Here is a 13,994-nt window from a genome sequence, read left to right as displayed (position 1 = left end):
GTAAATGTAGCTATACTATAATAAGGAAATCATCCAACAAGTGTTGTAAAGCACATTCTCTGTGCTCAGAGTTGTACTTGTCAAGGCAGGTTTCACAGTAGCAGAATGTGGTTTTTGGTCTTGGCTGTGCTACTTTTGGGGGAGGCGACATTACTATGCTCCACGTCCATGCTCCAACTACAGGTTTTACTTATTTCCTTGTGGGTCTATGAAGCTTAAGCTGTTTCATCTCTCCAGAAACACCACCTGTGTACTCACAGTCTGTTTCTTATTTCATTTAATTACTTTCTTTATTTATATACTTCCCAAGTTCCATTGGCTTCTAGAAAAAATTGTGCACATTGTGATAATACACAATTTTATTTAATATACTTTAACATTTTATGAGCATCTAAACTAAATTAGATTATACAATTCTCTTCACTAAACTATTCTCTAACTTACATTGTTTGAAATATTTAAAATTTCAAAATACACAGCATATGTAAATTGAGATTAATGACCTACTTGTGTGTCATATTTTATTAAAACTAAGTCACTATATAACAGGATGAGTCTTCCTCAGGAGGAGGTAACATTTGCCCTGAGGAATATACAAGACACAGTTACATTTCAAATTTGTACCTCTTTCTTCCTTAATATTTGAGAATGAGTTTTCTTGTTTTTATGTGTTCTATCAGTGATTTTCTATCTTCCTTTATTTTTGCATTTTTTTCTTTCAATATCACCTGTGGGTAAAGATAGCTGTCCAGTGAAGATACAAATATGTATTAAAAGCTTAGTGACCTTGTTTAAAAAATATATATTTTATTGATTTGTTACAGAGAGGAAGGGAGAGGGATAGAGAGTTAGAAACACCGATAAGAGAGAAACATTGATCAGCTGCCTCCTGCACACCCCCTACTGGGGATGTGCCCGCAACCACGGTACATGCCCTTTACCAGAATTGAACCTGGGACCCTTGAGTCTGCACGCCAATGCTCTATCCACTGAGCCAAACCAGTTATGGCCTTAATGGCCTTTTAATGAACACAGTACACAGTTTTAAAAAAAAATTGGGAGAGATTAAGTTAAATAATGATAATAGGCAGGATTAGAAACAGCTAAAATATTTATTTTCCATGAAGTTATTGCACTGAAATTGTGGTCCCCTTCCTTAAATCTTATTTTATAAAATCCAGAGCACACCTCCAAACAAAGGTGTTCATGCACTCATATGCACGAGATAGACTTAATTGTACAACCAAAGCGCAAACATTTAAAAATATTAGTGCCCTGGCCAGTGTTGCTCAGTGGGTAGAATGTCTTCCTGTGCACTGAAGGGTTGCCAGTTTGATTCCTGTTCAGGGCACATTCAAGGGTTGCATGCTTGATCCTCAGTAGGGGGAGTGCAGAAAGCAGCCAATTGATGTTTTTTTTTCTCTCTCTCCTCTCCCTTCCTATCTCTCTAAAATTCTCCAGGGGTATGGCGGCATGGAACAGAATGACAAAGGAAGGGAGGGAGGCAAAGGAAGAGTCTCATCAACAAAAGACCTTAAATACATATATGCATAACCAATGGCCCCAGACAACAGGGTGGCGAAGGCCTAGGGAGGTGTAGGGGCTGGGAGAAGGGGGTTAAAGGTGGGGAAATTGGAGGACATCTGCAATACTGTCAACAATAAAATTAAATTAAAATTTAAAGAAAAGTCTTTCAAAAAATTAGCTACCTGAAGGAATTACATTTAAAATGTTTTACAAGCACTGCGACATTGACTCGGATCATTCAGAACAGAGGCCACAGTAAACAGCTTCACTATCTAGGTGACCTGACCATCTATTTGAGTGACATTCACTTCATCCTTGTACGGGACATAAAAAAGTCAAGTGACAATTCTGTCTACTTGTGAGCATTTTATTTCCCTTCTTGTAATAATAACAGGAGTCATATTTTTCTTAAATCATGATGCACCATTCCGCCTGTGAAACAGGCGTGCGGCTAGGAATTTTCATGGTCAAAGCAAACAGGGAAAGGTGAGGAGGACTGGAAGGAAATGGTAGAAGCACCTGGTTTACAGTGAGTGAGGGTTGATAGTCTGTACTTGACCAATAATTCTATGTTACTATTTCTTTCTATTCCTGAGTTAGACTCTGGGGTTAAGAGGCAAAAGATATTAATTTGTAAGATGATGAAGCTTCTACTATGATAGTTTTAAAGATAGAACACACATGTGGATATTATGCTTCTGTGATAACAACATAAAATGTGTTAGAAGTAAGAGTTGTATTTCATCTTATTATTTAAATAAAATATTTAGTAAAACAGTTAACTAGTATAGCGCTGGCCGGTGTTGCTCAGTGGGTTGAGCATCATTCCATGCACTGAAAGGTCACCAGTTTGTTTCCCGGTCAGGGCGCATGCCCAGAATGCAGTTTGGCCCCTCATCCAGGCATATACAGGAGGTGTCGGATTGATGTTTCTCTCTCATATCAATGCTTCTCTCTCTCCTTTCCCTTCCTCTCTCTCTAAAAATCAATGAAAAACCTATTAAAATAAAAAGCTAACTATTGTATATTCAAACCACATTTATAATTCTGCATGTATAATATGTAAATATATGTACACATATATAATAGTTATTACATGCAAACAATTCATTACACCTTTACAATTACAACCCATATCTCAGATAAAATAAATGTAATAAGTTTGCATAAAATTAGTAGAAAACAATTTCAAGAGGAAAATATTCCTAAAATGTTGGTTCACTCATACAGAAATATTGCACATGGAAAAGCTCCTTTTTTAATTTCAGATGCCTCTGCTACATTTTATTTTTAGCATGTGAATTTGTAATTCATTAATTTTAGCTATTAAAATGTTACACTTTTAATGATAATTATGCAAATATGCTAAGAAGGATAATTAATTTTGACAACAGCTACTTTTTTGGATGCTTTCTTTTAAGATACTGTATAAAATCCCTCCCACTTATTCAATCACTAAACAGATATTTATTGGAAGTCTACTATGTAAAAGGCATTGGTCTATGTACCTGGGACACACCAGTGAATACGGGGTGCGGCTGGGGTGGAGTTCACAGCAGAATAAACACGGGAGGACAGCAAAGGCCAACCCACTCACCCTCAGGCCACGTGTGGTTGGGGTATGCGGCCGGGATTGATGTTTGTTTGTGTTTTTTTTTTTTGTTTTTTTTTTTTCCATTTCACTAAAGATGGCGACTCCCCCCTTTAATTACTCTTGATGGATTTTTGAGGGAGAGCTTCTCCACTCCTTTATCTTTGACAAGTTTGAAAACTACTTTTGTTAATAAAAAGTAAAAAGTTCACTCATTGAGCAATTACCAAACAGCAACTGTGATGTTTCTAATCATCGACATTTACAAATGGTAAATATGTGTAGGAAGCAATCATGGTTTCCGCATTTTAACTTTTTAAAATCCCACCTTCAGAAGTAAACCAGACGGGCTTTTTCGAGATTTAATTAATTTTTGCAAAATTTTCTGATTTTAACAAAAACACGTCTCATCAGCTTAATTTAAAAACTGGTGTGTTTTATAGCCACACATTTATCAGGGACATGGCCTGAAATGGATCACATGACCACAGAATGTACTGGTCTCCATTTGTCTACAACGAACTTTGTTTCTCATGTGACGATTGTATCCTTCATGGGCAGCGCACCTTTCCCCTGACTGGGCAGATATGGCAGCCCCGCCTTTCCCTTCCAAAGGACATTGTACAGTCTGAAAAGCAGTTGTCAGTTCCTCCTCTGATTGGCCTACAGGACACACATAATTAACACAGAACATGCTGCCTGTGTTGCTGCTGATGAAAAGCAGACCTTTCTAAGTTCTTCTAGCTAGACCAGCAAATTCACCTGAGATGGACTACCTGGAGAAAATGACCACATTTAGTACATATGCACATACAGGGGTTCCATAAGATACAGACACAGGACATAGTGCGCAGCTGCAGCTTGTATGTTTCTAGACAAAAGCATGGGTGGCAGGGCTCTGGGATTTCAAAGGGAAAGCACACAATTCACAGGGAGATGAGAAGGAGCCAACATCTGGTGAACAAATTCTCGCCTGGCCCGCCCACAGACGATGAGACACAGGGAGAATCTAATCTAACCGACAGACCTTCTGCCATCCTCCCTGTCTGCCACTTAATGCACGAGCAGGCAGGTAAGTGTGTGAGGCCCCCTTCCTGATCAGTTCTTCTACCTGAATTCCTTCAGGCAGGTCAGGCAGGAAGGGGTAATCAAAGGTTCTCTCCGAGTCTTCTGTTCTTAAAAATACCCAGGTTGAAATACTCAGTGTCCAAAACGGCAAGTTTTGGGTTAGCAAACTCCTGTCCCTCTCAATGTCAAAGATAAAGCTGCAATAGTGCTTTATTTGTCACCTTTATTTAAATTATAGTATGTGTGTCATGTTGGTGATTACTTTTAAACGGAATTAAAAATTATGGCTTATGTCCCACTTAGAAAATGGAATGGCCATCACTTTCTATAACAAAATTAAAGTTTTCATTTGCTTTAGGTTTTCTGCTATTTATTCCTTTACTGAGCACATCCTCCATACCTTCTTAAAGCAGAATCCCATGAGTGCACAGAGGAACCCGTGTGAATACTCTCCCGCAGGGGTACAGGGAGGGAAAGATGACCCAGGTGTTCACGGGAGACTTCCGGCTGGAGAAGAAGGGCATCAGGTGCTCTGTGAAGGCAAGCAGTAATGGCACAGTCGGAAGGGCATGGGGGAGAAGGCTTGGGGAGAAGACGGTCAGATAGAATAGATGTGTAAGGTGATGTAGAATTCAAGAGCTGCGCTCCACACCTTGAGCCTTAACGATCACTTGTTTTTCCTGCTGTATTGTTGTATTGTTTTTCCCAGCAAGCGATTCGGGCTGTGAGAAGTGGAATAGAGGATGGCAGTTTTCAATGATCCCTTCCTCCTCCCCTGCTTTCTCCTCCTCCTTCTTTTTAATAATAGATTCCTAGCAGCCATGTGGAGAATGTAGACGAGTTGAGGTGTAAGAAAGTGAGTGGAGACTTCTGCCAAGGATAAAACAAGGGGATGCTAAGAACGTGGTGATCAGACATATCCTTTCTCCCGCTATTCTATTCTATTCTATTCTATTCTATTCTATTCTATTCTATTCTATTCTATTCTATTCTATTCTATTCTATTCTATTCTAATTTGCCTCTCCTGTGCCAAGAAGCCTTGGGTTCTGTCTGGCCCTCGCAGGGGAAGTGGGGCCTGGAGAGTGAGCTCAGAGATCTGCCTCCTAACAATGTGAGGTCAGGGTGGGCTGAGGGTAAAGTCTACCGACAAAGAACCAGATCACTGAACACACAGAAATAGACTAAAAAAGAATAGTAAGTGTTCTGGAAGGTAGGTAAGGGGAAAAGGAGGAAAAGCAGTGCTGTTTCTGAGCAAAAGAATTGTCAAGTCAGAGGGATTGTCACTTGCTTCTTAAAGGTCAAGGAGGGTGGAAAGGGGCAAGGACTTTGTGGTAGAAAGCAAGGCATGTGTCTGGTTGTAAAGAAATGTTTCAATCCAGAGGCAGGACTACATTGATAGTGAAACAACTGACAGATGAGGATATACAAGTAATAAAATATATCATTCCGATAAATTTTGAAGTGAAAGTGGTAGGTAAGTTGATCTTGCAGGGAGTGTAGAATTGAATGAGGTTGCATTTTTACTTGGGGAGAATGGAACATGATACAAGTGAGGAGGTGAGAGAACAAAGAGAGTGATGTATGAAAATCTTAATCATTTGGATTTATAAAAATTAAATCTCAAAATTCTAAGTTCATACATTTCTTAAACTTCACTTCTCACCCTCTTATTGACAATAGAGGAAGATAATAAAGAGCATATGTACTTTTTACTATAGAGATATGTGTGCTGAAAGTCATCTCTTCTAAATACACTTGCATTTGTGTGTCTGTGTGCACATGTATGTTTCTTCTCAGAAGTTTTTTTTTAACATAATTTATAGTGGCTTCATAAAGATCTTGGATATTAATTTATGATATTAAAACTAGAGGCCTGTTGCAAGAAAAGATTCGTGCAATAGGCCTTCCCTTCCCCTGGCTGCCAGCACCGGTCTTCCTCTGGCACCCGGGACCCAGGCCTTCGCTCTGGCCGGAGCTGCTTTCAGTCTTCGCTCTGCCACTTCGTGCCTATGTATGCAAATTAACCGCCATCTCTATTGGCAGTTAATTTGCATATCACTCTAATTAGCCAATGGTGGGCATAGTAAAGGTATGGTCAATTTGCATCTTTATCTAGTATTAGGATACTGTCAAGTTTCATGCATGCATGTCTCATCTTTGATTTAGAGAAACTTTTATTTCAAAGAACAAACATGAACCATGATACTGGATCTGTTAAAGATTTTCTGTTAATTTCTCATATTTGACTCAAGACATACATTTATTTTCATTGGACAATAAAGGTATCCAAATGGAATGTGTATGTTTTTAAAAAATTAATCCATCTTTTCAAAAATAGAATGGAAGTAATACTCAGGTTCCATTTTATGGGGCACTATTTTTCACATGCCCGTTAGTGACTGACTCATAACAAATGGTGAGCACAGTTTAAATTGTTACGAGCTGACTGAGAGCTATTTTTTTTTTAAAATATGGAGTGATCCTTGTCTCCAAGTGCCACCTATTTATGTCAAAAAGTATTTTCATAATATTGGCTGTGCAGTGGAAACAAACACAAAGTCACTAAGTAAAATCTGTTCAACTTCCTCAATACCCACACTGTCCCTCTATTCACATCAGTTAAAAATATGATCCACTCTTCATCTGTAACTGAACTTTTATTCATGATAGATGGGTGTGAGATTAAGCTCTTAAAATCTTATCAAATTGAAAGAAAATAATTTAGTTAAGGAGAATTATTCCTAATTCTCTCACTTCCTGTCCTGCTCCAAATTATATCATTGAAAAATTGAGGACTTGCCTTAGCCAGTTTGGCTCAGTGGATAGAGCACTGGCCTACGGGCTTGACCAGGGTTTGATTCTGGTCAAGAGCACATGCCCGGGTTGCAGGCTTGATCCCCAGTAGGGGGCATTTAGGAGGCAGCCAATCAATGATTCTCTCTCTCAGTCATTGATGTTTCAATCTATCTCTCTGTCTCCCTCTCATTTCTTCTCTGAAATCAATTAAAATAAACAAACAAACAAATAAACAAACAGTTGAAGACTTTCTCTTCTTTGGATAAGGTTTGGAAGAGTCCCTTATTGGATATTTGATTACTTTCATCAGTAGAAAATAATTAATTGATAGGATGTGTTTGGAAGTAAAAAAGCAAGCATAATATATACATCTACTTATCAGCATCAGATATGTCTAGTATCTAAGCCTGGTATTTTGTCACCTCCCCTCTGTCACAGATTTTCTCAGGTCAATATTCCTCACCTTTCTCCATATACCTAATATACATTTCCACTAAACTGTGGTGGAAAAACAACAAAATAAAATCTAAAGTGGTAGGGAAAATAGCTAAACAAAGAGGAAAATAAAGAGAAGGAAGAGAAAAGATGTACCTTCCTGAATCTTGTGATGTGATTAGTAGCCAGAGCCACATGGACAGATCCTATTTTAGAAAAGGACAATTGAGTTTTTCAGGCTTTCTATAGAAGGTCATGATATCCAGTGAGAAGTAGAGTAATTATCAAGGAAATGAAAAACAGCACTATGTTTTGAAAAAGTGAACCCAAGTGACTAAGAGAGTCTCTTTTGGCCTTTAGCCCATCCTATATAATAAAAGCCCAGAGACCAAATGATGGAATGACCAGTCGACCAGGCTCTATGATGTACACTGACCACACTGATGCTCAATGCAGAAGCTGACCCCTGGTGGTCAGTGTGCTCTCACAGTGGGAGCACTGCTCAGCTGACCTGACTGGGATGAGCAGTGTTCCCACAACAGCCGATCACCACAGGCCACGCCCCCCCACCAGTGCATGAATCCGGTGCATCAGGCCTCTATTATTAGAATATAATCCCAAACCCATGAGTCCATGTTAAATATTTTGGTGACTATTCTGCAGACACTCAATGAGCAATGCTTTCGATCTATGACTATTTACTTCATTTATTTACTAAGTAAATAAATTGTATTATTTGCATAATTACTCTGACTTAGTAAAAACATAATTACAATTTCATAAAATAGTAAACATGTTTAACTGCCTATTATGTTCCAAGCATTGTGTAAGACACTGGCAATGACAGGTAGGTTTCCATTTTTTTCCAATTAATGTCTTTCTGCTTGAGAATATTTGAGTGAGTCAGTACTAGTCCCTGCAAGGCAGAAGATGATAAATGCCTACATACTCACATATATGCACTATCTCCTCTTCAATGACTTTATATTTAGTTGTATTTTATTTATTTATTTATTTATTTATTTATTTATTTATTTATTTATTATAGTTATTTTAATCCTCACCCAAGGGTATGCTCTTTGATTTCAGAGAGGGGGAGAAAGAGAGAGAGAGAGAGAGAGAGAGAGAGAGAGAGAGAGAGAGAGAGGTAGATGTGAGAGAGAAACATCAATTGCTTGTCTCCTGTATGTGACTTAACCAGGGATTGAACCAGCAATCTTTCAGTGTATTGGGTGATGTAGCAATTAACCAGGCCAGGACTAATTGTATTTCTTCTACAGAGACTAATATGCTGTTAATCTCATATATATATGTATATATATATATATATATATATATATTCTCTACAAACATCATCCATATATTTTTAACATTATTCCACTGTTTTCCTCATCAATGTCCTTTCCTTTAGTAAGTATTTATGCTCCATAGATATTACCTCACTACCCCATCAGCATTTTAAAACAAAAATATTGTATATAGCCACATTCTTTGGTGAATAGTAGTATTTATATCCCTACAATATTATTTACATAGATAAGAATCTTAATTTCTTATTTAAGATTCTCCTGCACTAAGTCCAGTGTTCTCAGATTTCTTTTCAGGACCTCTATTTTTACTCCCGCTCAAAGGTAACAATTATCTGCTTCTCTGCACGTCTAATAAGTTTACAATTGGCTGCTGGGAAGGGTGCATTGCATCTTGGGCACTGGATAAGTTCTGGTCGATGTGCAGCTGAGAAAGTCATAGAGTAGCCTGATCTGTTTTCAGCTTTGCTGATGACTTTTATTTCAGAACATCCAGAGCCAAATTCACTCTGGGATCAGTTTAGTTCCACGAACAAGGTAATATCCTTGAATAAGTGCGTGCAGTGTCCCCTGAGTTGGCTCCATGTCCACTCAGCAGAGGAGAGCACTGTTTGCTCCATCCGTGAGCTCTAGGAACCATCTGACCTGTTTCCAGGGTCTCTCCCTGCTCTTAGGCCCTTCCTCTCAAGCAGGTAGGGCTCACCAGCAGCTAAATCCTTGACTGCGTCCTGCAAATATCTGGCTCTTCTGTCCTCTGTGCACCCCTCTTCTCTCTCTTACTCTGCTCCACACAGTCCAGGAGCCTCAGCCTCTGGGACACATGGAATTGTCTCCTCAGCTGAGCCCGGCAGCTGTGTTCTTCCTGCCCTGCCGGGTGCAGTAGCCTGGGAGCTGCCACCAGACAAGAGCTGGGCAGTGGCCTGCCCTTCTCCCAGGACCCCTTCTTGCAGACAGCAGAGTCTGATGGCTACTGTTGTATAGCTTTTGTTTCTCTGTTTACAATGGGAGGACAATTCCTCTAGTAGTTAATCATTTAGGGAAGTCTAACTAAGGATCTTGATTAAAATGACCAGAGAGGCAATTTTCAGAAGGAATTGATCAGTTCTCACCTGTATTCATGAATTTCTCTGTCAACAGAATTGATCTGACACTGCCCTCCTACCTCAACAAGATGTTACATGTTTTTAATTTCTTCTGTAAAATGTAAGTAATAAAGATTATCTCAAACAACACAGAAATAAAAGGGATTTTTTATAGAAAACAATTTCTTTGACAAAGAGGTAATTAACGGTTTTCTCAAGGCAATGAAAGGGAAACACATAACAAACTAATCACTTTTTCTAACCCACCCTTTCCTTGCTCCCACGCTCCCTTCCATCATTCATGTGACTCTCAGACTTCCTCACCGAGTTTATTGTCTCCTCCACACCCAGGTCTGCGCGTCCTCCACGGCTCCTCCAGGGTCAACTCTGGGTGCAGAGGTGGCAGCTTTTCCAAGTTCTTCCTCTTGTCAGGAAATAAATATTTGCTTGTTTTTATTTTTTTCTCAAGCTTCGTGTAACCTCCTTTCCTTTGACTCTTGCTCAAGTCTGAATGTTTGTGTCCCCCCAAATTCGTATGTTGAAATCCTAACTCAGAAATGTTGGTTAGTAGGTCCTGAAAGTGGCACCCAGAGAGTACCATCACCCCTTCAGCCGTGTGAGGACACAGCAAGAAGCTGTGACCAGGAAGAGGGTCCTCACCAGAACCTGACCAGGCACCTGACCTAGGACTTCCACCTTCAGACTGTGAGCAATCAATGCTTGATGTTGATGGGCAATTCGGAGTATCTTTTTATAGCAAGCCCAAATGGACAAGACAACCTTCAAGATTCTATTTTAACCCATCCCTGTAGATTTCTCTAAGTCTGTTACTGCATTTTAACCTTATTTCTATAATAGTTTGCAACCGAGAAGTGATAGCTTGGCCTTAACACAAAGGCCTTCTATGCAGAGTATGGCTTGTTCAGAACACATAAGCTGATGCCTGAGTCTAAACAGGAGACACCCTATAGATGCACAAAAATAAGGCAGATTGAAAATGTAATTTGCCTTAGTGATGAGGAAACTGGGAAGACTTGTTTGAGAATGACAGATTAGCCTAGCCTTTCAAATTGATGCTTCAGGACTATATGAAAATGACTTGAGGGGAGAGGGTTCAAAGCAAAGAGATGACTTAAGTGGGTGAGAGGTAAGACTTGAAGTTAATGCAAAGATAATTGGGCGTAACATCTGAAGAGTTTTTGGTAAATTATGATTATTCAATGCCCAAATGTGAAAAACGAGGTAGAGATAAGAATAAGGAATGGCTTTCCTGTTTCTAGAATGACTAGTAGGATGGATCAGGGTGCTATCATTGAAATGGAGAATTTAGGAAGATGAGTTTCATCAGTGATGAATACTTTTGGTTTGTTGCATGTAAATATGGAAACTGAGGCTATGGTTGCAGGTGGAAACTCAGATCTATGTTCTAGTTCAGTTGTGGTTCCTCAGGGCTATATATTGGTACTATGGCTGTCTCCTCATGTTAGCAGTATGTGATCATGTTCTCTTAAATTTGGTGTCCAATTTTGAAATGTTCAAAAGATGCAAGATAGGTTAAAGATTATAATCCTGTTTTAAAGATGACCCAATGAGACTATTCTATATTTCTGCACTGAAATACCATTGCATAAGATACAAGATGAAGCTAGTTTAAATTGAATTGTTTCTCAGCAAGCATGAGAGCAGAGAGATTTCACTTTCCAGATAAATATCATAGAAAATGACCCATAGTTATATAAAGAAAAGCTCTGTTTCTCTCTGTTTCTATGAGCTGAAGGAACTCTTCAGTCCTGAAAAACTTGTGACAGACATTAGCAAACAAATATGCTCAGGCAATCACATCTTCTCATCTAGCCGTTCTTTTCATGTGATCCCAGGAGGGAAAGAAATAAAAAGAAATAGAGCAAATTTGTTCGTCTTTGATTCCACCTCTTGAATATAAAATGTCCCAAAATGCTAATGGAAAAAAAAATGGCACTTGGATAACCACATGTAGAATAAGAGTGCGGAGGGTTGGGCTGCAGTGTCCTATGGAAGCAGTGGTGTTTACTGCACGCAGAGGCTAATGTGTTTCCCCAGGTGGACAGTACTTTGGAAAGGTGAACAGAACTCCGCTCATTTTTAATTCTGTAGGAGAAAAGCTGGTGGCAAATAACATGCCTGGAAAGGGAAACAGCTATTAAGCACAGTTTCCAACTTCCTATCTCTTTCACAGTAGCCCTGACATGGCCAATGTTTTAGAATAGGCCCTATTATGACTTTTCTGATATTGTGACATCACATCTTGCTTCCAGCTGTGTGCAGTATTCCAACAGAATATTTTTGGAGATAAGACACAATTAGTGGTGCCAGCAACTGTCTCCACATATCGGCAGGCAAATGATGGCTGGAGAAAGGTGGGCTGATAATAGTTCTGTTGTGTCATCACCTGGGCCTCAAGGTCTCTCTCCCAATTAGGCAGAGGGCTCTGTATGCTAGGACAGCCAAGTTTAAACTCACCAGAATAAAATATAGATAAGAGTCTCTCTTTAGCTTAATGTTTGTTTTTTAAATCACAGAATATCAGGAACAATTCTGGAATATTCTGGGACTCAGGACAATTTCAGGAGAAATACCCCATTTGGTATCATATTCTGTGGGCAGGAGTGACATTACCAGATTGATGAAACCAGACAATCATTGTTCCTATATATTTAGACTCAAAAAATATTTTCTTACTTATCCCTGCCACTGAATTGGCCTACCAATGAAAGACCACATATTTTTATTCTAACATATAGAATTATTTTAATACATAGTGAATGCACATAAATTGCTTATCACACACTTCTGTTCCTCTAAACTGTCTTAAACTCTGCATAAAATATCCTCTATATTAATTCAAGAAAATATTATACAATGTTTGAAATATCAAGGTATACTCAGGATAAAGTTATTATAGTAGAAAACAAAAACTGATTTTATTCTACATCTTATTTTCCTAGGATAGGAAATGCAGTAGACGGGAGCATCAACAGGAAAAATGCAATCATTACGACAAGTACTCACTTTACTCTTTGTGTTGAGAAATGCAAATTCCTGTAAATTGATTTTTACCATGGGATTGTTGTGAAAACCAACCTAGATCCTGGATGAATGTGCTTTTCCATAACAAAAAAAAATGTAGAAATTTAATTACAATTAGCAAACATTTTTTCCAAGTGGAAAATAAACTTTAAATTTCCATTATTCAATATCTTATAACATTTAGGTTTTTTGGTTATTTGTTCATTTTTTACCTTTTCTTTATAGTAAAATCTAATGTGTTTTACTTGTTATAAAAATGTAAAACATTACTGCTTATTTTTAAAAAACAAGGGAATTTTGTTACAACTATCATATAGAAGGTTTTTATTTCCTTTTTACTTCTCTCTTTCTATGATATAAGCCTTTCATTAGTTGGGTAGACACGACTTTTATGGAATTCTATTAATACTGCTGGCATAATTTCTAGGGAATAGATTCTTATAAAGAGTTTTCCCTGACTTATGTTCTGCAATGCTTTATCCTCCCACAAATAATGCAATGGTTGATTGGGCAAATTCCAAGAATTTTTATTATAGTTCTTGTAAAAAGTAAATGAAGCTTATATTTGAAATCCTATCTGGAGATTATTCTAGCAAAATCCTTTCAGATTTCTGTTCTTTATCGTGCCCTTATAGAAAAAAAAACACAGTAATAATGATAATAATCATAGGCAATATTTATTGAACACCTAATATGTGTTCCCACTTTTCTAAAGACTTTGTATCAATTATCTCAATATATACGAAAAATGACATAAATAATTATCAATTTATAGAAGCAGAAACTGAGGCTTAGACATATTAAATTGATCAAAGATACCAGCACTGAAGTGGTAGGATTTTATTAAGGTCAGTCCTGATTCCAGAATCTTAGTCCTTAAGATTACTTAGAAGACACACATATCTTTAATGGAACTAAAATTGATTGGTCAAAGTTCACCAGCACTTAGACTGAATTTGTAGGGCACTCATGCTCTAACCATGTAATTGAGAAAAACCAGAAGTTAAAAATGTGTTATATTCAATTTATGTTGAGTGTGTATTTCAGCAACTTTCAGAATATTTCCACCTCTTTCTGTCTTTAGAGTTTAATACAGATACTGCAACTCAATAAATACTGTC

Source organism: Myotis nattereri (genome assembly GCF_964212035.1).
Source record: "Myotis nattereri genome assembly, chromosome: 17".
Taxonomy (NCBI): domain Eukaryota; kingdom Metazoa; phylum Chordata; class Mammalia; order Chiroptera; family Vespertilionidae; genus Myotis; species Myotis nattereri.
This window is presented reverse-complemented; position numbering follows the sequence as displayed.